This window comes from Pongo abelii, chromosome 18, assembly GCF_028885655.2.
Source record: "Pongo abelii isolate AG06213 chromosome 18, NHGRI_mPonAbe1-v2.0_pri, whole genome shotgun sequence".
NCBI classification, from domain to species: Eukaryota; Metazoa; Chordata; class Mammalia; order Primates; family Hominidae; genus Pongo; species Pongo abelii.
This window is the reverse complement of record NC_072003.2, coordinates 3009904-3033925: the sequence shown is the minus strand read 5'-3', so window position 1 is coordinate 3033925 and position 24022 is coordinate 3009904. Positions and strand designations below refer to the sequence as shown.

Genomic DNA, 24022 nt, shown 5'->3' with positions numbered 1-24022 from the left:
TACCCACATCTGAATAACCACAGTTTGTCAGTGGTTCTATCAAATAAAAAGTATTCCACAAAAAAAATAGATAATAGCACAATTCAAATAGTTGCACACATCGTTCTGCTAGAGACAATTGTATGCCCAGAGGTGCTGTATGTGTATTTCCTCTTTCCTATTTCAACTAACAAAATACTAAAAAGACGTGTACTCAATGGCTAGGAATTAATGAACAATTCTGTGTTGCTTCATTAAGGACTTTTTTCTTTCCCTCCCCTTCCTTCCTCCCTCCCTCCCTTCCTTTCTTTTTTTGATTTTCACTCTTGTTGCCCAGGCTGGAGTGCAATGGTGAAATTTCGGCTAACTGCAACCTCCACCTCCCAGGTTCAAGTGATTATCCTGCCTTAGCCTCCTGAGTAGCTGGGGCTACAGGTGCCCACCACCACGCCTGGCTAAATTGTTTTTTTTTTAATTAAGACGGAGTCTTGCTCTGTCACCCTTTTAATTGAGACGGAGTCACTCTCTGTCGCCCAGGCTGGAGTGCAATGATGCGATCTCGGCTCACTGCAACCTCTGCCTCCTGGATTCAAGCGATTCTCCTGCCTCAGCCTCCCGAGTGGCTGGGATTACAGGCACCCGCCACCATGCCCAGCTAATTTTTGTATTTTTAGTAGAGACTGGGTTTCACCATGTTGGGCAGGCTGGTCTCGAACTCCTGACCTCACGTGATCCACCCGCCTCGGCCTCCCAAAGTGTTGGGATTACAGGCGTGAGCCACCGCGCCTGAACTAATTTTTGTATTTTTGGTAGACACGGGGTTTCACCCTGTTGGCCAGGCTCGTCTTGAACTCCTGACCTCAAGTGATCCGCTGGCCTCCGCGAGACTCCGTCTCAAAAAAAAAAAAAGTTTCAATACATGAATATTGGGGGACACAGATCATCATAAGTGTGTTTGTTTATACCGTTGATAATGGTCTTTTGTGTTAAAAAAAATTATCAGCAAGTTCTCCCCATCCTGAGAAGGGACTGAGGCTGTGGGGCAGGACCGCCCTTCTGGCGGCCGGCACCGCCTAGGTCCTGGTGAGGCCGTCGGGTGGCCGCTGAGTCCGCGCGCGCCCTCTCCTGGCCGCCAAGAGCATCGGCCAGAATGTCCCCAGGTTCCGGCTCTGACCCGGATGAGGCCCTGCCCAGCGCTCTATGCAGCCCAAGGAAAAATGCAGAGATTGCACGCACGAGAGAGGAGCCTTTTGTTCGTCTGTACACCCCTCTCCCTTTTTTCTTTTCTTTTTTTTTTTTTTTTCCCAGATGGAGTCTCTGTCGCCCAGGCTGGAGTGCCGTGGCGTGATCTCGGCTCACTGCAACCTCTACCTCCTGGGTTCAAGCGATTCTCCTGCCTCAGCCTCCTGAGTAGCCTCCCGATTACTGGTGTATACCATCCCGTGCCGCTGATTTTTTTGGATTTTTAGCAGAGATGGGATTTCAGCATGTTGGCCAGGCTGTTTTTGAATTCCTGACCTCAAAGAGTCCGCCCTCTTCGGCCTCCCAAAGTGCTGGGATTACAGGTGTGAGACACCATGCCCTGCCCTTCCCCCATTTCTTAATCCAAACACCTCAGCTTTGCCGGGGTGCAGGCTGCTGAAGGCACCCACGCGGTGGGTAGGGGTCCTGTTGATCCCTTCAACTTGGTGGTTTCATGGCAATTTGACTGCTTTGGACTGTCCACAAGTGACAGGGATTTAGCCACACGGATTTTTGAATTATTTATGACAGTGAAACAAATATGAAGTGATACAAATGTCCATTTAATCATTTAAATGATTAACAATTAAATGAAATGTGGTCTATCCCTGCAATGGAAATACAATACATGCTACGACGTGCATGAACCTTGAAACATGATGCCAAGTGAGAAAAGCCACACACAAGAGGCTACATGAGTTCACTTATGTGAAATGTCTGGAACAGGCAAATTCAGAGACAGAAAGTGGACTACTGGTTGCCAGGGGCTTGGGAGTGACTGCTACTGGGTACTAGTTTTCTTTTTGGGGGTGATGAAATAATTTTGGAATTAATGATTATCGATGCACAACTTTGTGAATAGACCAAAAGCCACGGCACTGTACACTTTAAAATGGTCAATTTTCTGGCCGGGCTCAGTGGCCCATGCCTATAATCCCAGCACTTTGAAAGGCTTGAGGTAGGAGGATCACTTGAGATCAGGAGTTCGAGACTATCCTGGGCAACACAGGAAGACCTCATCTCTACTAAAAACAGAGTGGGTGTGGTGGTGTGTGCCTGTGGTCCCAGCTACTCAGGAGACTGAGGCAGGAGGATCGCTTGAGCCAGAGAGGTTGAGGCTGCAGTGAGCTGAGATCGCACGATTGTACTCCAGCCTGGGTAACAGAATGAGACCCTATCTCAAAATAAAATAAAATGGTCAATTTTATGGCATGTGAATTAAATCTCAATTTAAAAAGAAGAAAGGAATGGTCAACAAAGTGGCAGATCTATTAAAATTGCCCCTCAAAAATGGTTTGAACATCAGTAATTTCACTTTTTCCACATAATTCATCTTAAATACCAGAAAGTAAAACTAAAATGTCTTTTTTTTTTTTTTTTTTTTGAGACGGAGTCTCACTCTGTCGCCTAGACTGGAGTGCAGTGGTGTGATCTCGGCTCACTGTAACCTCCACCTCCCGGGGTTCAAGTGATTCTCCTGCCTCAGCCTCTCAAGTAGCTGGGATTACGGTCATGTGCCACCACGCCTGGCTAATTTTTGTATTTTTAGTAGAGACAGGGTTTCACCATGACCTCAGGTGATCCACCCGCCTCGGCCTCCCAAAGTGCTGGGATTACAAGTATGAGCCACAGTGCCTGGCCTTAAAATATCTTTTGCTTCTTGACTTTAGACGTGTATTTTCTGCGTATTTTCATAACCTTTTTACACTAAAATTACTACTTGTTTAAACTGCATGTCAATTGTTAAGCTAATTGTTACATTGTTGAAAACATTCACTGATACATTTTATATCGATACTTTCCTCATTCTGTGGTTCCATTGTCTTTTTTCAATCAGATGTTTTGAGTGTTGAAAAAATCCTGGCCTTTATGGGTGAGGAAGGAATGTTTATTTCAGTGGATGTCAGCTCAGAATCAAATTATCAATGTGCAAAGCCTAGGCACACACATCCACACTCATTCCTAAAGTATTTGGTTTCAATCGTGGGATAAATATAGCTTGAACATAACCTTCCTTCCCCTTCCCTTCTCTTCCCTTCTTTCTTTCCTTCTTTTTTTTTTTTTTTTTTTGAGACGGAGTCTCGCTTTGTCGCCCTGGCTACAGTGCAGTGGTGCAATCTCGGCTCACTGCAAGCTCCGCCTCCCTGGTTCACGCCATTCTCCTGCCTCAGCCTCCCGAGTAGCTGGGACTACAGGCGCCCGCCACTACGCCCAGCTAATTTTTTGTATTTTTTAGTAGAGACGGGGTTTTACTGTGTTAACCAGGATGGTCTCCTGACCTCGTGATCCACCCACCTCAGCCTCCCAAGAGTGCTGGGATTACAGGCGTGAGCCACCGCGCCCAGCCCTTTCTTTTTTATTGAGATAGGGTCTTGCTCTGTCACCCAGGCTGGAGTGCAGTGGCACCATCATGGCTCACTGTAGCCTCAACCTCCCAGGCTCAAGCAGTCCTCCCACCTCAGTCTCTGGAGTAGCTGGGACTACAGGCCTGCACCACCATGCCTGGCTAATTTTTAAATTTTCTGTAGAGACAGGGTCTCCCTATGTTGCCCAGGCCGGTCTCGGTCTCGAACTCCTGAGCTCAAGCGATCCTTCCGCCTTGGCCTCCCAAAGTGCAGAAATTACAGGCGTGAGCCACAGCGCCTGGCCATGTTTCTTCTCCTTTTCAGGCTTTCAGATGATTGCTGCTGGAGAGTCAAGTGTTCTAGAAAGCCAGGCGGCCCTGGCTGTTTGGGCAGAGCCTGGAGGTGAGTTAGCAGCCATCTCTCCTTGGAGGTGATCTGGTTCCTCCTTTACCCACCAGTCCCCATGAGCCCTACCATGTGCCTGGGCCTGTCCTGGCCACCGGGCAGACGGCAGCAGGCAAGGGAAGGGGCTTGGACATCAAGACGCCAGTTTAATGTCCACTGTTATGATTGGATGGGACGTAAGGCGAGGGAACAAGGAGGGCTCTTGTCTGGAAGAGACCAAATCTATAAATGGACAGTGGTCAGACCACCCGATTTTTTTTTTCTTCTAAGAGACAGTCTTCCAACCTGGGCAACATGGTGAAACTCTGTCTCCACTAAAAATACAAAAAATTAGCCAGGCATAGTGGCCTGTAGTCCCAGTTACGCAGGAGGCTGAGGTGGAAGGAGGATCACCTGAGCCCAGGAAGCTGGGCCTGCAGCGAGCCTTGATGGCACCACTGCACACGAGCCTGGGTGAAGGAAGTGAGACTCTGCCTAAAAAAAAAAAAAAAGAGAGACAGTCTCACTATGTTAGCCAGGCTGGTCTCAAACTCCTGGGCTCAAGTGGTCCTTCCCCAGTAACCTCCCAAAATGGATACAGGCGTGAGGCACCATGCCTGGCCTGCAAGATAATTCTGACTCAATTTCTGGGACAATCAGCCTGGGCAGCCGAACCCCAGCCTCTGCAGCTACCGGCTCAGAACAGTCAGGAAGTCAGGAGTCGGTGGATGACTGTTGCATCCCTATTTTTCTTTTCTCTTTGGAACGAAGTTTCGCTCTTGTTGCCCAGGCTGGAGCGCAATGGTGCGATCTTGGCTCACTGCAACCTCTGCCTCCCGGGTTCAAGTGGTTCTCCTGCCTCAGCTTCCTGAGTAGCTGGGATTACAGGCACCCGCCACCACGCCCAGCTAATTTTTGTGTATTTAGTAGAGGCAGGGTTTCACCATGTTGACCAGGCTGGTCTTGAACTTCTGACCTCAGGTGATCCACCCACCTCAGCCTCCCAAAGTGCTGAGATTACAGGTGTGAGCCACCATGCTTGGCCTTTTCTTTTATTCTCTTTTTTTTTTTTTGAGACGGAGTCTAGCTCTGTTGCCAGGCTGGAGTGCAGTGGCGCGATTTCGGCTCACTGCAATCTCTGCCTCCCGGGTTCAAGTGATTCTCCTGCTTCAGCCTCTCCAGTAGCTAGGACTACAGGCGCGCACCACCATGCCCAGCTAATTTTTGTATTTTTAGTAGAGATGGGGCTTCACCATGTTGGCCAGGATGGTCTCGATCTCCTGACTTTGTGATCTGCCCACCTCCACCTCCTAAAGTGCTGGGATTACAGGTGTGAGCTACCGCGCCCGGCCTTTTTTTTTTTTTTTTTGTAAATGAGATGCAGTCTCATTCTGTCACCCAGGTTAGAGTGTGGCACCATCTCGGCTCACTGCAGCCTCTGCCTCCCTGGGCTCAAGTGATCCTCCTACCTTGGCATCCCAAGTAGCTGGGACCATAGGCACACACCACCATGCCCGGCTAATTTTTTGTATTTTTGGTAGAGATGGGGTTTCACTGTGTTGCCCAGGCTGGTCTCAAACTCCTGAGCTCAAGCGATCCACCCCGCTAGGCTTCCCAAACTGCTGGGATTACAGGTGTGGGCCACTGTGCCCAGCTAGCTTCCCTATTTTTCTCTCCATTTCCAACTTGAGACCAACCAGAGAAAGCCAAATGTGTTCCCCAAACCAATCACATAGGGAACCCCGCTTCTAGGGAGCTGTGGCCTCAGGGTAGAGCTGAGCCCTCCCTTTTTTCCTCTGTGAAGCTTCTTTCTTCTCTGCCCGCCTTAGAGTTCTGCGGAATTCAAGTATTGGTGCTATACTTATTGCTATAGCAATAAGCACAAGTTGCTACAGCAAGCCCTGAATAAACAGTTAGTGCTTGTTTTCATTTGGGTGGGCCTGTGTATTTACACTCCCAGGAGACAGGGCAGTTACTCATCCTGAGGTGCTTTCCAGAGAGGAGGGACAAAACTGGAATCTAAAAGGTTAGTGCAGCTGGGAGCAGTGGCTTACGCCTGAAATCCTAGCCCTTTGGGAGGCTGAGATAAGGTGGATCACCTGAGGTCAAAAATTTGAGACCAGCCATGGCCAGCATAGTAAAACCCTGTCTCTGCTAAAAATACAAAAATGAGCTGGGCATGGTGGTGGGCGCCTGTAATTCCAGCTACTTGGGAGGCTAAGACAGGAGAATCGCTTGAACCTGGGAGGCAGGGGCTGCAGTGAGCTGAGATCATGCCATCGCACTCCAGCCTGGGTGACAGAGCGAGACTCCGTCTTTAAATAAATAAATAAAGGGTTAGTGCAAGTGGGCCTGGCGATGGGGGCCAGAGTGGGGCGGGGGCGAGCTGGGTAGAGAGAACAGAACCTGAGGAGAGCTCAGGAGGTCTGGGGCTGGAAGTCACTAGCCTGGAAGGCCCTGCTGGATTCGCTGTGTCTGTCCCCAAAAGGAGGACAGATTTTATTCTGAGGCTAGTAGAGAGTCACTGGTGGTCTTTAGAACTGAAGTAGCCTCTTTAGATCTTCAGACAGAAGAGTGGAAAATGAAGGTAGGTAGTGAAGGCTGGAAAAGAGGTCCCAGTGAGGGTAGTGGTAGCCGTGTCCCTGCCGAGGGGGACAGAGTGTGAGGAGGGCAGGATGCTGTGTCAGAGCCAGAGCAAGAGGGTTCAGAGAGTTCAGGGTGAAGCCACATTGGAGTGGGGGCCGGGCACGGTGGCTCACACCTGTAATCTCAGCACTTTGGGAGGCCGAAGTAGGTGGATCACTTGAGGTCAGGAGTTCGAGACCAGCCTGGCCAACATGGCAAAAACCCGTCTCTACTAAAAATACCAAAATTAGCCAGGTGTGGTGGCAGGTGCCTGTAATCTCAGCTACTCAGGAGGCTGAGGCACGAGAATCACTTGAATCCAGGAGGCGGAGGTTGCAGTGAGCTGAGATTGCGCCACTCCAGCCTGGGCGACAGAGCAAGTCTGTTGCAAACAAACAAGCAACAACAAAAAAGTGGAGTGGGGATCGGGGATAATGGTGCCCTTTCACTGCTGTCTTAGTCCACTCTTGCATTACTATAAAGGAACACCTGAGGCTGGGTAATTCATAAAGAGGTTTACCTTGGCTCATGGTTCTGCAGGCTGTACAGGAAACATGGCGCTGGCATCTGCTCCTGGTGAGACCTCAGGAAGCTTCCATTCATGGTGGGAGGGAAAGGGGCAGCCAGCCTCTCACACGCCAAAAGCAGGAACAAGAGAGAGAGGAGAGAGTGCCACACTCTTTTATTTATTTATTTATTTATTTATTTATTTATTTTTTGAGATGGAGTCTCGCTCTGTCGCCCTGGCTGGAGTGCAGTGGCGCGATCTCAGCTCACTGCAAGCTCCGCCTCCTAGGTTCAGGCCATTCTCCTGCCTCAGCCTCCCGAGTAGCTGGAACTACACGTGCCTGCCACCACGCCCCGCTAATTTTTTTTTTTTTTTTGTATTTTTCGTAGAGACAGGGTTTCACCATGTTAGCCAGGATGGTCTCGATCTCTTGACCTCATGATCCACCTGCCTCAGCCTCCCAAAGTGCAGGGATTACAGGCGTGAGCCACCGCGCCCGGCCTTTTTTATTTATTTTTGAGACAGAGTCTTACTCCGTCACCCAGGCTAGAATGCAGTGGCATGATCTCGACTTACTGCAACCTCCGCCTCCCAGGTTCATGAATTCTCCTGCCTCAGCATCCTGAGTAGCTGGGATTACAGGTGCCCGCCACCACACATAGCTAATTTTTGTATTTTTAGTAGAGAGAGGCTTTCACCATGTTGGCCAGGCTGGTCTCGAACTCCTGACTTCAGGTGATCTACCCGCCTCAGCCTCCCATAGTGCTGGAATTTCAGGCGTGAGCCACTGCACCTGGCCCACACTCTTTTAAACAACCAGATGTCACATGAACTCAGAGCGAGAACTCACTCATTACCGCAAGGAGGACACCAAGCCAGCCATTCATGAGGGATCCTCCCCCATGACCCAAACACCTCCCACCAGCCCCCCACTTCCACCACTGGGGATCTCATTTCAACATGAGATTTGGAGGGGATGAACATCTAAACCATATCAACGGGCAAGGGGAGTTCGGCTGTGCAGTGGGGTGTGGGAGGAGTGAGCTCACGCTCGATGCCCGAGTTGGATGGCTGTATGGGATGTTGAAGTGGAGACTCCCAGGGCAGAAGGGCAAGTGGGTATGAGGGTAAAGGCAGTCTGGGCTGGCGACGGAGCTGTGGCCATGTTGGAGCTGATGGGCCCCTAGGGAAGCGGGAGGAGTGGGTCCTGTGGCCTGCCCCCATTTATGAGATGGGGGTGTCAACCTAAACAACAAACAGAGAGAGGCTCCCTAAAAGAAAAGATATTTGGGAACAGAGCATTGCAATGGGAATTCACTTGTCATGGTAAGCTATGTGCATATTCAGGGAGGTAAAGGAAGGCATAGGCTTTTTGTTTTTTTGGTTTTTTTTTGAGACGGAGTTTCGTTTTTGTCACTCAGGCTGGAGTACAATGGTGTGATCTCTGCTCACTGCAACCTCCGTCTCCTGGGTTCAATCGATTCTCCTGCCTCAGCCTCCTGAGCAGCTAGGATTACAAGCCTGCACCACCATACCTGGCTAATTATTTATTTATTTATTTATTTTTTGATACAGAGTCTTGCTCTGTCACCCAGGCTAGGGTGCAGTAGAGCGATCTTGGCTCACTGCAACCTCCGCCCTCCAGGTTCAAGCGATTCTCCTGCCTCAGCCTCCCGAGCAGCTGGGATTACAGGCGCACTGTAATTTTGCTTTTAGTAGAGACGGGGTTTCACTATCTTGGCCAGGCTGCTCTTGAACTCCTGACCTTGTGATCCACCTGCCTCGGCCTCTCAAAGTGCCGGGATTACAGGCGTGAGCCACCGCGCCCGGCCATACCTGGCTACTTTTTGTATTTTTAGTAGAGACGGGGTTTCATCATGTTGTCCAGACTGGTCTCGAACTCCTGACTTCAGGTGTTCCACCCGCCTTGGCCTCCCAAAGTGTTGGGATTACAGGCGTGAGCCACGGTGCCCAGTAGGCATATGATTTTAAAGGAAAAAAGGAGGATTAGATAATTGTTTGGAATAATTATCTCTGGCTACAAAGGTCAAGAACAAGGGTGTCGCCAGTCCAAGGTTGGACAGGCAGTTGCTAGGCAGATGTCCTGGTGGAAGTATTCTTGTGTAAGGTCGCGATGCCCATTTGTGATGGTTCTTGTTATCAAGCATACACTCTTCATGGCCCACTTGGCTCTATTTCCCAGGGTTTTCTTAACATTAGTGACTCCATTTTGATTCTGACTATTTTCACAGGAGGAAGAAGAGAGGTCCACAGAGTTGGAGAAGACAGGGTCAGCGAGTGAGGAACACTGCTAGAGCAGAAGGCCCCAGAAGCCAAGGCCTGTTCTGTTTCCTGGTCTACAGGGTGACTGTTGTTGACTTAAAGCATCAGAAATGGAAGCCAAGGCCGGGCGCGGTGGCTCATGCCTGTAATCCCAGCACTTTGGGAGGCCGAGGTGGGTGGATTACCCAAGGTTAGGAGTTCAAGACAAGCCTGGGCAACATGGTGAAACCCCAACACCAGCCTGGCCAGGATGGCAAAATCCCACCTCTACTAAAAAATACAAAAATTAGCCAGGTGTGGTGGCGGGTGCCTATAATCCCAGCTACTGGAGAGGCCAAGGCAGGAGAATTGCTTGAACCTGGCAGGCGGAGGCTGCAGTGAGCCGAGATTGCGCCGCTGCAGTGAGCCGAGATTGCACCACTGCACTCCAGCCTGGCGACAGAGTGAGACTCTTGTCAAAAAAAAAAAAAAAAAAAAAGAGAGAGAGAGAGAAATTAACACAAGAAATGCTGAAATGTCCTGATCATGCTCTGATTTTTCAGAGGCAGTTAATGTTGCTTAATACTAAAAAAAGGAAAAAAGGTGTTTAAAACATACGACCTTGTTTAGAAAAATCTCATTGTGAGGTCATTCGACTTGGGTGGCCCTGGCACTTTAAATTGCTTCATGAACAAACCAAAGCCCAATATAAACAGTAAGTTGAACCTAGAAACTGCCCTAGTCAACCTCTTAACTAAGGAATATTCACTTCAGCCAATCAAATTGTTCTGTTTTGCTTCCATAAATACTTAATACAAGTGTTCCTTCTTTGCCCTCCCAGAGAAGTGCTAGCCACTTAAGTTGTGGTGCTACCCTGAGTCATGAATCACTGAGTGCTCAAATACTCTTTTTTTTTTTTTTTTTTTGAGTTGCCCAGGCTGGAGTGCAGTGGCATAATTTGAGCTCACTGCAACCTCTGCCTACCAGGTTCAAGTCATTCTCCTGCCTCAGCCTCCTGAGTAGCTGGGACTACAGGTGCACGCCACTGTGCCCAGCTAATTTTTACATTTTTAGTAGAGACAGGGTCTCACCATGAAATAAACTCTTGAAAATATAAATGTGCCTAAGTCTATCTTTTTTCTTTCTCTCTTCTTTCTTTCTTTCCTTTTTAATGGAGTCTTGCTCTGTCGCCAGGCTAGAGTGCAGTGGTGTGATCTTGGCTCACTGCCACCCCTGCCTCCCGGGTTCAAGCAACTCTCCTGCCTCAGACTCCTGAGTAGCTGGGACTACAGGCACACACCACCCCCCCGGCTAATTTTTTGTATTTTTAGTAGAGATGGAGTTTCATCATATTGGCCTGGATGGTCTTGATCTCTTGACCTCGTGATCTGCCTGCCGAAGTGCTGGGATTACAGGCATCAGCCACCATGCCCGGCCTCTTTCTTTCTTTTTAGAGATATGGTCTTACTACATTACCAAGGCTAAACTCAAACTCCTGAGCTCAAATGATCCTCTTGCCTCTGCCTCCTGAATAGCTGAGACTACAGGTGAGCACCACTGTGCCTGCCAAACTTGTAAGGTTTTCTTTTATCAGGTCTGGTATCAGAAGTGGGAGCCACAGGAGAGCACCCAATAACAGCTTCCAGGAGCAATGAACAAACACGTGCAGATACCTCACTGAGTCCTTTGTGTTCACTGCTGCTCACGATGTATTTGGAGGCCACCACGGGAAAGCCCACTTAGATACATGAACTTCAAAATTTGTGTTGATATCTCTGGGTTTATTTAAACATTTTAAAACCTGGACTGGGTTTGAAAATCATGACATAAATGAGACTCTGTCCTGTAGAAAGGTTTCTTGTTTCTGACTGAGGTGTACAAAAACTTAACTGGGTTTAGTTAAAGACCTTTGGTTAAAAAGTTTCCAGGAGGCTGGGGACGTAGTAACTCAAACCTGTAATCCCAGCACTTCGGGAGGCCAAGGTGGGCGGATCACTTGAAGTCAGGAGTTTGAGACCAGCCTGGCCAACATGGTGAAAACCCGTCTCTACTAAAAATACAAAAATTAGCCAGTAGTGGTGGTGGGCGCCTGTAATCCTAGCTACTCTGGAGGCTGAGGCAGAATTGCTTGAACCTGGGAGGCGCAGGTTTCAGTGAGCCAAGATCGCGCCATTGCACTCCAGCCTGGGTGACAAGTGAAACTCTATTTCAAAAAACAAAAACAAAAAACAGAAAAAGAGGCCAGGTGCAGTGGCTCACACCTGTAATCCCAGCACTTTGGGAGGCTGAGGTCGGCAGATCACCAGAGGTCAGGAGTTCAAGACCAGCCTGACCAACATCGTGAAACCCCATCTCTATTAAAAGTACAAAATTAGCCAGGCGTGGTGGCACATGCCTCTAATCCCAGCTACTTGGAAGGCTGAGGCAGGAGAATCTCTTGAACCTGGGAGGTTGACGTTGCAGTGAGCCGAGATCGTGCCATTGCATTCCAGCCTGGGTGATGAGTGAAACTGTCTCAAAAAAAAAAAAAAAAAAGAAAAACAGAAAAAGAGGCCCAGCGCAGTGGCTCACGCCTGTAATCCCAGCACTTTGGGAGGCCAAGACAGGCAGATCACCTGAGGTCAGGAGTTCAAGACCAGCTTGACCAACATGGTGAAACCCCGTCTCTACTAAAAATACAAAATTAGCTGAGTGTGGTGGCACATGCCTGAAATCCCAGTTACTTGGGAGGCTGAGTCAGGAGAATTGCTTGAACCCCGGAGGCAGAGGTTGCAGTGACCGGAGATCGCGCCATTGCACTCTGGCCTGGGCAACTAGAGCAAAACTCCTTCTCAAAAAAAAAAAAAAAAAAATTAGTTGGGTATGGTGGTGTGCATCTATAGTCCCAGCAACCCAGGAGGCTGAGGTGGGAGGAATGCTTGAGCCTGGGGAGGTCGAGGTTGCAGTGAGCTGTGATTGCACCACTGCACTCCAGCCTGTGTGACCAAGTGAGTCTCTGTTTCAAAAAAATCAATCAACCAACCAATCAATCAATCCAGAGAGTCTGGGTCTCCATCATGGAAACTGACTCTTTCTAGTGGAATGAGTAAATCTTACCAGAAATAATTTAGAATCTTGGTTGTTGGGAACAGGCCCCCCAAAATCTGGCCATAAACTGGCCCCAAAACTGGCTATAAACAAAATCTCTGCAGCACTGTGACATGTTCATGATGGCCACGACGCCCTCGCTGGAAGGTTGTGGGTTTACCGGAATGAGAGCAAGGAACACCTGGCCCACCCAGGGCGGAAAACTGCTTAAAGGCGTTCTTAAACCACAAACAATAGCCTGAGTGATCTGTGCCTTAAGGACATGCTCCTGCTGCAGTTAACTAGCCAAACCCATCCCTTTATTTTGGCCCATCCCTTTGTTTCCCATAAGGGATACTTATAGTTAATCTAATATCTATAGAAACAATGCTAATGATTGGCTTGCTGTTACTAAATATGAGGGTAAATCTCTGTTCGGGGCTCTCAGCTCTGAAGGCTGTGAGACCCCTGATTTCCCACTTCACACCTCTATATTTCTGTGTGTGTGTCTTTAATTCCTCTAGTGCCGTTGGGTTAGGGTCTCCCTGACCGAGCTGGTCTCAGCACTCGGTGACCAAAATGGGGATGTTTTAACTCAAACAAAATTGCTCATTGATGGGACACACACACAAAAAGTGATCCCAAACACTTCAGAAACAAAGGGCTGTAGTTTTGATTAGCAGGTAGGGGATTCTAATCATCTTTCCTTCATTGCTTACTCTGAATCTCCTGACTTTTTTGCTTGCTTACTGGCCCACACTGAGGGAAGAAATAACTAGGTAAGTTTTGTTGGGGTTTTACTTTGTTGCTTATGGTGGAGTGCAGTCTCATGATCAGAGCTCACTGCAGCCTCAAACTCCTGGGTTCGAGAGAATCTTTTGCCTCAGCTTCCCAAGTAGCTGGAACTATAAACATCTGCCACCATGCCTGGGTAATTTTTAAATTTTTTGTAGAGACAGGTCTCCCTATGTTGCCCGGGCTGATCTGGAACTCCTGGGTTTAAGTGATTCTCCTGCCTCGGCCTCCCAAAGTCCTGGGATTACAAACATGAGCCACAGCACCTGCTCTTAGTTTTTATAAAAGTTAGGCCTTCAGATCAATCAGGTCTGCTATTGATTGATTGACTGAGACAGTGTCTTGCTCTGTCACCCAGGCTTGAGTGCGCAGCAAAATCACGGCTCACTGCAGCCTCAATCTCCCAGCCTCCTCAGTAGCTGAGACTACAGGCATGCACTACCACATCCAGCTAATTTTTTGATTTTTTGGTAGAGATGAGGTCTCACTATGTTGTCCAGGGTGGTCCTGAACTCCTAGTCTGAAGCAATCCTCCTGCCTTGGCCTCCCAAAGCTGGGATTAACAGCATGAGCCATGACGCCTGGCCAAAGTGGGCTTTTTAAACACCCTGTGCCTTGGTCAAAATCTTGAGGTCACAGCCATAACGAAAGGTATCCTGCATGGCATAGGAAATGCTTCATCTGCCCTATTTGTTAATGGGTTATATCCTGAATTTAGTAATATAAACACATGTTGATAGAATCTGGAGATGCTCCAAGATGGATGTACGAGGCAGAATAGTATCACTTCTGAAGATAATATCTGTAGTCATGAGACACCATATGGTCAATTTATAGACCAGAAAAAAGCCCCAAAAATGGCAAACTTTTTTTTTTTTTTTTTTTTTTTGAGACAGAGTCTCACTCTATCGCCCAGGCTGGAGTGCAATGGCGTGATCTGGGCTCACTGCAACCTCCGCCTCCCGCGTTCAAGTGATTCTCCTGCCTCAGTCTCTCAAGTAGCTGGGATTACAGGCACCAGCCACCACGTCCCACTAATTTTGTATTTTTAGTAGAGATGGGGTTTCATCATGTTGTCCAGGCTGCTCTCAAACTCCTGACCTCAAGTAATCTGCCCGCTTCCGCCTCCCAAAGTGCTGGGATTACAGGTGTAAGCCACCACGCCTGGCCAAAAATGGCAAACTTTTGAAAGCCATTTCTACTGTTTCCTACCTGTGCTGACTGGTCAGTGAACCAGACCTGCAGATGAAACAAGGATGAACCCGTAACCGATGTCAAAGCCCTCTTGGAGGTTTCATTTTTCTTCCAGCATTTGAGTCAATTCAGTCAGCCCTCGCTGCTCTCTTGGCAAATGAATTCTACCTGCACATTAGTAGACACATAAAAGAAAGAGAAAAAAGATAGGGAGGGAAGCTACAGACTCATCTATGTTAGCTGAACATTTTCAAAGGACCTTAGCACAAGATACACAACAAAAATGCTTCTAAATGAACAGTCTTGCAGTGACAGCAATGTCAGGGCAACCAACAGCCTAGAATGACCTTTGGATTTCTCCTAAGAAGTAACTCTTAAATCAGCGTTTGTCAGCTTACGTCTGCATGTTTGAGCGTCTTTCTGTGAGTGTATTTATTTTTGTATATTAATTTATATGATATTTTTGGATGGCGTTACTAAACCAATTTATACAATCCTTTAAGGGACTTGTATTCAAATTGGCTTGGGGGTAAATGAGCACTCTTATAAGTTACTCTGAAAATGCACAGAAATGTTGAAACTAATCCCAAATGTGGAGTTTTTTCTAAGTTCACATGAAGGAGATCTTTGGTAAATATAGTTTTAAATTGTTAGTGAAATAAAAATAGGAAAGTTTTCAGAATTGCTTGTTTTTCCTGGGTTGGGGTGAGACAGGTTTGTGCTGTCTCTGCTAGATGCTTATGACCATTCAACCATAAATCCAACCTAAGAGTAAAAAAATGAGCAGTAAAGGCCAGGTGTGGTGGCTCACACCTGTAATCCCAACACTTTGGGAGGCTGAGGCAGGTGGATGACGAGGTCAGGAGTTCAAGACCAGCCTAGCCAAGATGGTGAGACCCTGTCTCTACTAAGACTACAAAAATTAGCCAGGGGCGGTGGCAGGCACCTGTAATCCCAGCTACTCGGGAGGCTGAGGCAAGAGAATTGCTTGAACCCGGGCGGCAGAGGTTGCAGTGAGCTGAGATCACGCCACTGCACTCCAGCCTGGGCAAAAGAGTGAGACTTCGTCTCAAAAAAAAAGCAGTAAAAGGAATCATTTGGTGCATGAGTCATGGAAGGTAAGCCAAAAACACCTTGGAAAGAATCATGGGTAACTTTTAAATTACTTTGCTTCTGTGATATTTTTGAAACTTGCCTGATGTATCAACAAAAATAAAATAGCGTTAGTTGATGGTGTCGGGCAGGGGACTGAGTTCCTATGGAGGATGTGTTTTTAGGCAGAGAAAGCCTCCCTCTGCATTTGTTATTTTTCCAAGTGCTTTTAGCAAGAAATGATCAGTGTACCAAAGCATCATATCTTTGGGTGATATGGGGTGGCATTTCCTGAAATCCATCAATGGCTACCTTTGGTTAATGTCTCATGAAATTTTTCATGGGCAATCCATGCACAATTATGAAGAACAAGTGAATTAGGTAAATGTAAATGAAATAAAGGTTTATAAATAGGGCCAGTTGTGGTGGTTCATGCCTGTAATCCCAGCACTTTCAGAGGCTGAGGCAGGAGGATCGCCTGAGCCCAGGAGTTCAAGACTAGCCTGGGCAACATAGCAAGATCCAGTCTCTGCAAATAATAAAATTAGTTGGGTGTGGTGGCATGCATCTGTGTCCCAGCTACTTGGGAGGCTGAGGTGTGAGGACTGCTTGAACCCGGAAGGTTGAAGTGGCAGTGAGCCATGATTGTGCCACTGCACTCCAGCCTGGGTGACAGAGGAAGACCCTGTCTCAAAAAAAAAGACTTTATTAATACACTTTTCAAAATAGTTATATTTTACAAAATATGTCTACATAAAAGTAGTTTAAAAACATTTTTGCCAGGCGCAGTGACTCACACCTGTAATCCCAACACTTTGGGAGGCCGAGGCGGGTGGATCACCTGAGGTCAGGAGTTTGAGACCAGCCTGGCCAACATGGCGAAACCCCGTCTCTACTAAAAATACAAAAATTAGCCGCACGTGGTAGCACATACCTGTAGTCTCAGCTACTGGGAGGCTGAGACAGGAGAATCTGAACCCAGGAGGCAGAGGTTTTGGTTGCTCAACTGCACTCCAGCCTGGGTGACAGAGTGAGACTTCGTCTTAAAAATAAATAAATAAATAAAATAAAAACAAAACAGTTTTTGGTAAATTGAAAACTTTTTTTTTCTTTTTCTTTTTTGAGACGGAGTTTCGCTTGTTGCCCAGGCTGGAGCGCAATGGCGTGATCTTGGCTCACTGCAACCTCCGCCTCCCAGGTTCAAGCACGTCTCCTGCCTCAGCCTCCCAAGTAACTGGGATTACAGGCATGCACCACCATGCCGGGATAATTTTGTATTTTTAGTAGAGGGGGAGTTTCTCCATGTTGAGTCTGGTCTCAAACTCCTGACCTCACGTGATCTGCCCGCCTGGGCCTCCCAAAGTGCTGGGATTACAGGCGTGAGCCACTGCGCCCGGCCAAATTGAAATCTTAAAGGTATGTTACATTAAGTTAAATAATAGGTATTCATTAAATGTCTGAGTCATTTCAGAGTAAGTCAAGTTACTGAAGCACTAATTGCTGAACATAAATTTAAAACATATATACTCTGGTGTCTTGTTTTTATAGAGTTTAGCAAAGCTAAATATATTTGGCCCTGGTAATGAAAGAGATGAAAAATTCTATTATGAGTTGGAGTTCATCTGCAAAAAGCTAATATAAAACACTTCATATGGCTGGGTGCGGTGGCTCACGCCTGTAATCCCAGCACTTCGGGAGGCCGATGCAGGCAGATCAGGAGGTCAGGAGTTCAAGACCAGCCTGGCTAACATAGTGAAACCCCGTCTCTACTAAAAACACAAAAAATACCTGGGCGTGGTGGCAGATGCCTGTAATCCCAGCTACTCGGGAGGCTGAGGCAGGAGAATTGCTTGAACCCGGGAGGTGGAAGTTGTGGTGAGCCGAGATTGAGCCACTGCACTCCAGCCTGAGCAACAGAGCAAGACTCTGTCTCAAAAAAAAAAAAAAAAAAATTGTAGAAGGTCGTGAAAGAATAAATTTAAAGGAGGAGCTTCATGTGTTATCAAACTGGCTACAATTGAACGAATTTATTATAAGGGTTTTATAGAAGAGCCCTAACGTCAAAAGTACATTGGTATAAAACTACAAGTTGGTTTTCTTCCATTTATTTATTTATTTATTTATTTATGAGACGGAGTCTCACTCTGTTGCCCAGGCTGGAGTGCAGTGGCCAGATCTCAGCTCACTGCAACCCCCGTCTCCCGGGTTCAAGCAATTCTCTACCTCAGCCTCCTGAGTAGCTGGGATTACAGGCGCCTACCACCACGCCTGGCTAATTTTTGTATTTTTATTAGAGACAGGGTTTCACCATCTTGGCCAGGCTGGTCTTGAATTCCTGATCTCAACATCCACTGCCTCAGCCTCCCAAAGTGCTGGGATTACAGGTGTGAGCCACCATGCCAGCCCTATTTATTTATTTTTGAGGCAATATCTTACTCTGTTGCCTAGGCTAGATGGAGTGCAGTGGTGCAATCTCAACTCACCGCAATCTCCACCTCCTGGGTTAAAGTGATTCTTGTGCCTCAGCCTCCCGAGTAGCTGAGATTACAGGCACCTGCCACCACGCCTGGCTAATTTTTGTATTTTTAGTAGAGACAGGATTTTGCCATGTTGGCCAGGCTGGTCTTGAACTCCTGACCTCAGGTGATGCACCCACCTCAGCCTCCCGAAGTGCTGAGATTACCACATCTGGCCGTGTTTGGATCGTTTTCTAAAAGCAGTTGATATCTACATTCAAAAGTTGTTTCTTGGCTGGGTGCAGTGACTCACGCCTGTAATCCCAGGACTTTGGGAGGCCGAGGTGGGCGGGTCACCCGAGGTCAGGAGTTCGAGACCATCCTGGCCAACACAGAGAAACCCTGTCTCTACTAAAAATACAGAAACCAGCCAGGCTTGGTGGCACGTGCCTGTAATCCCAGCTACTCAGGAGTCTGGGGCAGGAGAATTGCTGGAACCCAGGAGGCAGAGGTTGCAGTAAGCCAAGATCGTGTCATTAGAACCACAGTGAGGCCGGGTGCGGTGGCTCACGCCTGTAATCACGCACTTTGGGAGGCTGAGGTGGGCAGATCATGAGGTGAGGAGTTCGAGACCAGCCTGACCAACATTGTGAAACCTCGTCTCTACTAAAAATACAAAAATTAGCTGGGCGTGGTGGCGCACGCCTGTAATCCCAGCTACTCAGGAGGCTGAGGCAGGAGAATCGCTTGAACCCATGAGGCAGAGGTTGCGGTGAGCTGAGATCACGCCATTGCACTCCAGCCTGGGCATCAAGAGCAAAACTCCATCTCAAAAAAAAAGAAAGAAAGAAAAAGAAACCACAATGAGATGAACAATAAAAGAAATCTCTCCTCAAAGAGCCTCACGCTGTGACCTCAAGTCCCTGAATGAGACAACCACCACCCGTCCACGATGGTGACAGAGTGGTGCTCATGCCTACGTTTTGGCCAATCTCTCATCATGGATAGGCTGACTGGAAGGACAACGTTGTTTGTAAAAATTTTCTTTGGGAAGTCATTGGGCTGGGGTGGCTCCAGTCCTTCAATTTCTCCATGAAGAAGCCATGCCCTATGGGAACCACACAGTTAATCCAGAAATGGCGCCAGCCTGAAACCACCATCCCTAACGAGAGACTTTCCACTCTAACCGTCGAGTTGTTTTCCTGGGTTTGCTTCTGCAAATGCTTGATAAGTGTCCCCCTGGCTCTCCCTGGGAGTGCTAGTCACCCACAGTCTTGTGATAGGAGGGTTCATTGAGCAATACATGCTCTAATAAACTTTTTTTCTTTTTTTAAAATTTTCAATAGAGATGAGGTCTCACTATGTTGCCCAGGCTGGTCCCAAACTCTGAAACTCAAGTGATCCTCCCACCTCAGCCTTCCAAAGTGCTAGGATTACAGGTCTGTGCCACCACACCTGGCCTCAAATAAACTTTCTTATTTTTTAAATTTTTTCAAATAAACTTTTTTTTTTTTTTTTTTTTTTTTTTTTTTGAGACAGAGTCTTGCTCTTTTGTCCGGCTGGAGTGCAGTGGTGTGATCTTGGCTCACTGCAACCTCCACCTCCCAGGCTCAAGTGATCCTCCTGCCTCATCCTCCTCAGTAGCTGGGTCTACAGGCACGCACCACCATGCCCAGCTAATTTTTTGTATTTTTGGTAGAGATGGGGTTTCACCATGTTGGCCAGGCTGGTCTCAAACTCCTGAGCTCAGATGATCCACCTGCCTCAGCCTCCTGAAATGCTGGGATTACAGACATGAACCACCGCACCCAGCCCGTTTGCCTTTAAAAGCCTGCTTGTGGCCAGGCACGGTGGCTCACGCCTGTAATCCTAGCACTTTGGGAGGCCGAGGGAAGCAGATTACTTGAAGTCGGGAGTTCCAGACCAGCCTGGCCAACATGGTGAAACCCCATCTCTACTAAAAATACAAAAAAATTAGTCAGGCGTGGTGGTGGGCGCCTATAATCCCAGCTACTCGGGGGGCTGAGGCAGGAGAATCGCTTGAACCCGGGAGGCGGAGATTGCTGTGAGCCCAGATCCCACCACTGCACTCCAGCCTAGGAGACAGAGGGAGACTCCAGCTCAAAAAGAAAAAAAAAAAAAAGCCTGTTACAAAGGCTGAACGGAGCTCATATTCCAATTCTGAGTCTCCCCGCTGGCTGTCTTCACCTTGGGCCAGGTGAGCTCTACTTACAGGGATTTTTGCTTCGCTTTCTTCTTCGGGGGGGTCACTCCCTAACTCATGACGTTCCCTTCTCTCAGAGCACAGGAACTAGGCCCGGCTGCTTCAGGCCGTTCTCCCCATCTCAGGATGTTGCATTTCCAGCACGTTCCACAGTTATTCTTGGGAAACACAAGCAGGAAAGGGATTGACCTGGGTGGAATCGCAGTGGCTGAAAAACTGTGTGGCGGCCCCTGCAGGGAGACCCAGGCTTCTCCGGCTTCCAAGGGCCCATGGTGGGCATCCACCATTCACAGCAAGGTTGGGGAATGCTCAGTGCCTGGGAGCCATCAGTCTGGAAGGCTTCCTGGAGGAGGCGAGACTTAGGCCAGTGAGGACAGTGACTGGGGGCCATCCTGGGAGGGCCCAGCAAGAAGGGGACAGGGCCCTGGAGAACAGGATGAGGCAGAAGCAAGGGTACAGCCTCCCAGAGGCACAGGGCAGGGTCCCACTGACCCCTTTCAGGCCAAGGGCAGCAGGAGGTAGAAACCTCAGGGGCCCCCATAGTGTCCAGGCTGGTTTCCAGGCTGAGGGGCTCAGGGCGTGAGGCCTGCGGGGCCCAAGTGGTCTGAGATGGCCCAAGCTGGGCAGCCCTGGTAGGGGTACGTGGTAGGGGTGGAGGGTGCTTGGGTGAGGTGGAGTTGGAGCTGGGCCTCAAAGGACCCAGAACCCTGAGATTTGAAGCCTGGTTATGGCAAAGCGTCAGGTATACCAGAGGCACTCAATCATTGTGTGCTCAACGAATTTTTGTGGTTTTTTTTAACCCTGAAGTTTACTTTGTTCATACTCAAAATTTAAAATGTGCTGAGCCTGCTGCCCCAGGATGTTCCTGGGCAGGGTGAGCCTCTCATTCTGTGGGGTCCGAGAGTGGGTTCTGGCAGGCCGTCTCACAGCTCCCTCCCATGCATGGCTAGAGGAGAAAAAAGCAGCATCAGCAGAGGCCTTGCCTGCAGGAGGGCAACAAAAGGCAACAAAAGGAGGGAGGGGGCCTCAGGGTCTTAGAGAGCCGAGCTCCAGTCCTAGTCTTGACGCCCCTCACCCAGCCTCCCACACCCATCCTGGGCCTCCTAACTCTCAGGCCCTGCACTGCCCTAGGGACCCTCAGCCAGGCCCTCCCCAGGTGAGGCAGTGCTCTCTCCTGACCTGCAGCTGGCTTCTTCCTGATGCCCCACCTATTCCTCGCAAAGCAACCTTGGAGGCAGTAATGCCTGGCACCCAGCTCTTCACAGCCATGTCAGCATCAGGAGTGACCTCAAAGGCTCTGGAGACGGAATCTGGATAGCGGAAGAATGAACCAGGTGACCTTGGTGACCCCATGCCCACCCTCACAGATTGGGCACGTGAGGGACTGTGGGGATCCAGGTCCCACCTGAGAAAAACACCCAGACCCTCAAGATGGCCCCATCCCACCAAATTCAGTGGGGAGAACAGGCCCTGAGCCAATCCCCAGTCCCGGCAGGGGGATGGAGGATAAGGGGTCTGTTGGGTGAATGGGGGAGGAATGAGCCAGGGGATGTCAGAGATCCATGACCTCTGCCCCCGACAGAATGGGGATGTGAAGGGCTGTGTCCCATTAGACACTGGGGCAGGGACCAGAAAAAAACACTGGGACCCTCGAGATGGCCCTGTCCCACCGAGCTCAAGGGGAACAGGCCCTGAGGCAGGCCCCAATCCACTATGCCCTCTGCAGGGATCTCCTGGTGGCCTCAGGGTGGTGACTTTGCCCCTCTGGGCCCTCCCTCCCACAAGCCATGGGGACCACACCCTCCACCCCCAGGCTGGCAGAAGGAGCCAGGGGGACACGAGGAGGCTCTCAGAGCAGGACTGGCTGGTGCGGGCCTCACAGTGAGAGCCAGGCACGCTGCAGAGGGGTCTCCAAACTCTGGGGTCAGTGTCCCTCTGAGTCTCCAGGCACTGCCCCAACTAAACCTGAGAACCCAGCACGGGGATGGAGGCTGGGGGGCCTGTTGGGTCCCATAACAGCTCCAGGCCTGTAGCTGGGGACGCAGCCTCCTCCATCCATCCTAGGCCCACCTGGTACTCTTCCACCCAACCCCACCCCTGTCCCACTCCCAGCCTAGGCCCTCCTCAGGAGTCTCCTGGTGGCCGGAAGCCTCTTTCTGATCTTCTTCATTGGGATGCTGGCCCTTTGGCTGAGCAATATCCCTGGAACCAGAGCAATAGCAAAACACATTGACTCTGATGACACACAGATTAGACATGCTCATGGGACAGCCTGGATGGGGGAGGAATGAGCCAGGTGATGTCAGTGACCCCATGACCTCTGCCCCCCCCCACAGACGGGTGACATGAAAGTATGGAAATCAAGGTCCCACCACATGCTGGGGCAGAGACCAGAGAAAAACAGTGGGACCCTTGAGATGGCCCCATCCCACTGAGCTCAGCAGGGAGAACAGGCCCTGAGCCAGGCCCCAACCCCCTCTGCCGGGACCTCCTGGTGACTTTAGAGCGGTGACTTTGCCCCTCTGAGCTCTACTTCCTACAGGCCATGGGGACTGCACCCTCCATGCCTAGGCTGGCCGGAGGAACCAGAGGGACATGTGGAGGCTCCCAGAGCAGGACCAGCTGGTGGGGGCCTCACAATGAGAGCCAGGCACAGAGGGAGCTCCAAGGTCTGGGGAACAGTGTTTCTCTGAGTTCCCTGAAATTGCTCCCACCAGGCCTCTGTTCTCCCCAGCAGAGGAACAGAGGCTGAAGGGCCCTCCAGGTTCCCTGAGAGCTCTAAGCATGTAGCCGGGGTCCCCCCATCTCAGGTCTCCTGGAATCTCAGTCCAGGGGGAAGCATTTTCATCCCCACGCCTTGTCACAGGGCATGTTATTCTTATGTGCCATGGAGGCCCCCTGTCCACTGGGCAAATAACCACCGTCCTGCTCCTGTTCCGGGGTCCTGGTGGCTGGAAGTAGTCAGGACCCGGCTGGTTGTAAGATACGATCTTGACCTTCACCCTAGGGCCCCTGAGGACAGGTCCTCTGAGTGTCTGCATGTCCTTACAGGCACAGTTCAGCCACACTGGGAAGAAAGCCCAAGACACCTTCCTTTCCTCACATCTGCAATCTTTGCAGGTCCCAATCTTGCAAGGAACACAGCTGGAGGGGTCACCTGGGACCTGAGCCTCCAGGGAGGGTAGCCCAAAGCCTTCTGGCTGCCCCCAGCCCCTTCTCCTTGTGTCTGGGGAGCCTTCCCTTGGCCTCAGCTCCCCGAGTGTCAGAAGTTGCCTCTGCAGGCCTGGGGGAAGCTGCTCCAAGGTCCCTCAGGACCAAGTGCTGGGGGCCATCGTCTCCCAGCTCCCAGCCCTTCCCAGGCCACCTTCCCATCCCCAAGGCTCCTCACCCCAGGCTGCAGCACACCAGGGACCATCACAGAGGCTGTCCTTCACCTGCCCCTCCCACATCCTGCTTTCTGATGGCTCCGGTGGGGGAGGCAGCCATAGAAGGCTGGGGCTGAGACCAGGGGAAGGCAGCCAGTCCGACCCCCACCTGGCCAGTGGCTGCAGTCCTTGAGTGCCAGCCCCTCTTACTTCTTCCAGCTTCAGCCCTGCCTGGACTCTTCCCAGGGCCACTATGGACCTGGGGGATGGCAACTGCTCTCCCTGGAGTCAGGCCCTGAGCCTCCTCAGCCCTCCTGGCTCCCTGTCACCTGACCTACCTTGCAAGCAGTCTGTCCTCTGTGAGTGCCTGCTGCAGATACCAGACCCTAGGCCCTCTTCACTGCCCCCGCTGTCCCCCTCACCCCCTGCAGCTGCCCCCATACTGAGCCTCAAGCCTTGGCCCCTCACCCCTCTCCTCCACTCCC

At 49.8% G+C, this 24022-nt stretch overlaps 1 long non-coding RNA gene across 3 annotated transcripts; it reads right to left on the bottom strand.

Annotated features, from left to right (window-relative positions):
* Positions 1-1513: 1513 nt before the first annotated feature.
* On the bottom strand, positions 1514-23932 carry LOC100458357 (uncharacterized). Of its 3 annotated transcripts, none has more exons than XR_008514788.1 (5): positions 21352-23932; positions 20182-21155; positions 17281-17418; positions 7096-14568; positions 1514-6592 (listed from the first exon to the last, which is right to left on the bottom strand). It is a non-coding gene; the product is annotated as an uncharacterized LOC100458357 (long non-coding RNA). The 3 variants fall into 3 exon arrangements; XR_008514787.1 differs by having other exon boundaries at positions 20182-21118; XR_008514786.1 differs by lacking the exon at positions 17281-17418 and having other exon boundaries at positions 20182-20330; positions 20996-21118.
* Positions 23933-24022: the final 90 nt, after the last annotated feature.